Genomic DNA, 4,584 nt, shown 5'->3' with positions numbered 1-4,584 from the left:
ACAAGTGATATTTTAGTGGAGCAACTCGATAACTAGTGGTATTTTAGTGGAGCAACTCGATAACTAGTGGTCTTTTAATGTAGCAACTCGATAACTGGTGGTCTTTTAATGAGCAACTCGATAACTAGTGGTATTTTAGTGGAGCAACTCGATAACTAGTGGTCTTTTAATGGAGCAACTCGAACAAGTGGTCTATTTATTGGAGCAACTCGATAACTAGTGGTCTTTTAATGGATCAACTCGATAACTAGTGGTCTTTTAATGGAGCAACTCGATAACTAGTGGTTTTTTAATGTAGCAACTCGATAACTGGTGGTCTTTTAATGTAGCAACTCGATAACTAGTGGTCTTTTAGTGGAGCAACTCGAACAAGTGGTCTTTTAGTGGAGCAACTCGATAACTAGTGGTCTTTTAATGGAGCAACTCGATAACTAGTGGTCTTTTAATGTAGCAACTCGATAACTGGTGGTCTTTTAATGTAGCAACTCGATAACTAGTGGTCTTTTAGTGGAGCAACTCGATCGAGTTGCTCCACTAAAATACCACTAGTTATCGAGTTGCTACATTAAAAGACCACTTGTTACCACTAGTTATCGAGTTGCTCCATTAAAAGACCACTAGTTATCGAGTTGATCCATTAAAAGACCACTAGTTATCGAGTTGCTCCATTAAAAGACCACTAGTTATCGAGTTGATCCATTAAAAGACCACAAGTTAGTTATCGAGTTGCTACATTAAAAAGTGCTCTTATAATGGAGCAACTCGATTACTAGTGGTCTTTTAGTGGAGCAACTCGATGACTAGTGGTCTTTTAATGGATCAACTCGATAAATAGTGGTCTTTTAATGGAGCAACTCGATAACTAGTGGTATTTTAATGGAGCAACTCGATAACTAGTGGTATTTTAATGGAGCAACTCGATAACTAGTGGTATTTTAATGGAGCAACTCGATAACTAGTGGTCTTTGAGTGAAAACTCTTTCCTTCTATAACTAATTAACTGGATTAAACTCTTGTTTTTGTCTATTTGTTATTTAAAAATGTTTCATTGAATAAACTAATAGTCTATAATGTATTTCACCAATGTTTTAAATGAGAGTCCAATAATGTATACTCTCTAAGTAGTGTATTTATATACTTATATTATAAAGTACCAGATCTTACTAAAGTTTATGATATATACGTTAGTTTAATGTTTCCATAATGTGTGGTTTCTCATCTGTGTTCGTATTATATGCTTCATGAGATTACTTTTGAAGGCTTCTTCTTCTTCATGATAATGTTTATTTTTCTAAAACGTAATGTGTGATTTTCGGACAGAATTTTTAACAAACTGATTACGTTAGCCCAGTTGCCTGTCGACCTATATGTATGGCGTTGTCAAAACTTGAACTAACCTTTGAAGAATGCAGGATGTACGTTGAATGTTTAGCGTCCTCTATGTAGGACGCATTTAATTTTCAATTTAAATGAAAAACATAATACGACTGAATTATTCTTAGTATTCTACTCTAGACACGTCTACTTTCAAAAATGTTCTTTATTCCAACAGTCAGAACCACTTAAGGAAAAAACACATTAATATCAATGTGATGTGCAACATTGTTTGAAAAAAATACATTTAAACATGTCTATTTAATAGTTCTTTTCGTAAGTTTTCGAAATGGAAGCTTTAACACTTATCTCATAACTGCTTAAAATAAATTACGATATTTTTGCACATAATACTGCTCCATATTTTTGTTTCTTCGTATTTTACCATATCAGTATATTTATATATCCACAACAAATGACAGACTCTGTGCAAAAATAAAATTGACGTAGAGATGAGTCGAAATACAAACAGCATAGAAACGAGTTGTTAGTTCCTGTTCAATGGTTGACAACGAAGTCATGAAACCTTGGTTAGGTATTTTGACCTAGAAACAGTTACTAGGATATAGAGACCATATAATTAACCTAGAAACAGTTGCTAGGATATAGATACCGTATACTTAACCTAGAAAGAGTTACTAGGAGATAGAGAACATATATAGTTACGAAGATATAAAGATCGTATATTTGATGAAGAGAGTACTGATGTATGTTTCTTTTATCACAGAATCCCAACATCTCGTCTTTTCAAGCTTCAGAGCAGTAAAAATAAATCAAAGTAAGTTGTAGTTTCATATTCTCTAGTTTGTGTCTGGCAGAAGAATTAGTGAGATAACTTAGGTATTTATGTGTCTGCCGAAAACGTAGATGTTAAAACCGAATAAATTTATGTATTTTACATGTTTTACGAAGAGAAAAACACCAGCTACTTACTGGGTACTTGGAAAACGTGAGACAAAGTTTCAAAAGTATATTGAAATCTTCCAAATGCTGGAATCTGAAAGAGCTATACACCTACTTGCTATAGACCCATAGACCCAAAACAGTACAACCAAAGAGCTATACACCTACTTGCTATAGACCCATAGACCCAAAACAGTACAACCAAAGAGCTATACACCTACTTGCTATAGACCCATAGACCCATAGACCCAAAACAGTACAACCAAAGAGCTATACACCTACTTGCTATAGACCCATAGGGTTGTACTGTTTTGCGTTGGAAAACAGTAAGCCTGCGAGAATGAAGTGTCAAATTATTAGTTTACTTGCAGGGAATAGACATGATTATTCTTCCTTACCCTCTATACCTATGGTCCTCCGGTGGATCAGCGGTAGGTTAACAGACTTACAACAGTAAAATCCGGAGCTCGATTCCCTGCGGAGGAGGCAGATAGAACTAAAAAAAATATTTATATAACCTGAAAGAGTTGCTAGTCCCAAATTTTTCATCTGGGTTGCTTAAGTTAGATATATGTATATAGTGCTGTCATAGCACGTCTACGTTCAGTAGCCTTCGCTTGACCAATATCTAATCATGCTAGAATTTATCGGGAGGGTCAGGTTTGATATTCTACCTTTTCCTCCTTCATGCTAGGTTTGGAAAAGTTGGGTTTGTTTTGAATTTCGCGCAAACTACACGAGGGCTATCTGCGCTAATCGTCTCTAATTTAGCAGTGAAAGACTAGAAGGAAGGCAGATAGTCAACACCACCCACCGCCAACTATTGGGTTATTCTTTCACCAACGAATAGTGATATTGATCGTGACATCATAACGCCCCCACAGTGACCCTCAGATTGCGAGTTGAATCACCAGACCATGCTAGGCCCGAGTTGGGAAGGAAACAAGCATAAGACATCCAATAATCGCACTTGTTTTCTTTCAGATTGGATGTTGTTGTAGCTTAGAGCTGAGCTGTCTCAAGTAGCAAAAACACCAACTGACACATAGTGTTACCTAGACGCGCTTCACTGAAATAAAGAACAGCACTTTATTATTTACAAAAATGAGCTTTATATAAAAATATGTATTGAATATTCTGAATACTAAAACACTGTTATACAAGAACTAAACTTTACAAGGTTTGATAATTGTGTCAGCGTCTAGTTTAAACACTACTTCTTGGTGACCAGATAGCTTATTTGTATTTTCAGTTGAAAGCCATCTTCCTCTGGATTTTTTCTTCTTCGTTTAACGTTATGTTTGTGGCGAGCGGTCAGTCAACCCACCTTCTTCTAAATCCTGTATTTATTCTGTTGTGCGCTATAGGATTAATGATTTTGGTCACAAATATTTTCATTTATCTAATCATTTTGGTAGTTATTGTTTTTTAAATCAGTTGTACATTTATTTTAACTAAAACTAATGTAATCAATATAAATGGCTCATGTTCTTACTTGTGTGTTTTTATTTTATTTCAGATATACCAGAAATGAGGGTCCCAGCAGTTTGTCTACTCTTTCTTTTTACACTAATGCTGACTCTATCGATATCAGAGACTCGGCCTAGTTTAGATTCCATGGAATATGCTTATGAAGAAATCACTTCTCCGAAGCTCAACAATCCTCGTCGAGTCAGTAGTAGCATGTGTACCAAAAAAAGTGACCACCGCGACCTTTGTGAGCGGTGTGCCAAAACTGTTGATAACCCAAAGGTGTATACTAAGTGTTGCAATGGAAAAAATGATATTTATGATTGGTGTAACAAGTTTCTGGACTACAAATTAAACGTGAAATAAATGTTACGTCTATTTTGTATATAAACATACATTGACAACAGTAATCAGTTGTGAGAAAATCTGCAAAGATATCTGTTTTAACCAATTTATTTTTATTGTATAGCCAAAATAATTTCAAAATGTTTATATGATCAAATTGATTTCAAACTTTGTCCCATTAGTATCCCTAAATTGTAAAAGAACGAAGTCTTAACTTTAGTGTTATATTTTCGTAAGTCTTTATTCACATTATATTTATTTATTTATTGTATTTATTTATTTATTTCTATTAATATGTATTAGATATACGTATTGAATAATGTGGATGTTATATTTCAATGTATTTGATTAAAGTAACTTTAAACAACATTTAAAGTTCCAGAGAAAGAATTTATCACTAAACGACCACAGGTTAACACCTTGAAACACGAAACAATCGCTATATACTTGTTCTTGAAGGTGTGATATCCTCGGGTTCACTAATAACCTTAT

At 34.5% G+C, this 4,584-nt stretch overlaps 1 long non-coding RNA gene across 1 annotated transcript in view; it reads left to right on the top strand.

The window, feature by feature from the left end:
* Window positions 1-4,041, top strand: part of LOC111088166 — a 7,249-nt gene extending 3,208 nt beyond the window's left edge. The window contains exons 2-3 of the long non-coding RNA XR_002612771.1: window positions 2,102-2,152; window positions 3,797-4,041. This is a non-coding gene — a long non-coding RNA (uncharacterized LOC111088166). The remainder of the gene's footprint in view (window positions 1-2,101; window positions 2,153-3,796) is intronic.
* The last annotated feature ends 543 nt before the right edge of the window (window positions 4,042-4,584 follow it).

The sequence above is a fragment of the Limulus polyphemus genome, unplaced genomic scaffold (genome assembly GCF_000517525.1).
Source record: "Limulus polyphemus unplaced genomic scaffold, Limulus_polyphemus-2.1.2 Scaffold3238, whole genome shotgun sequence".
Lineage (NCBI taxonomy): Eukaryota > Metazoa > Arthropoda > Merostomata > Xiphosura > Limulidae > Limulus > Limulus polyphemus.
The sequence above is the reverse complement of the archived record's forward strand: the minus strand, read 5'-3'. Positions and strand labels throughout refer to the sequence as shown.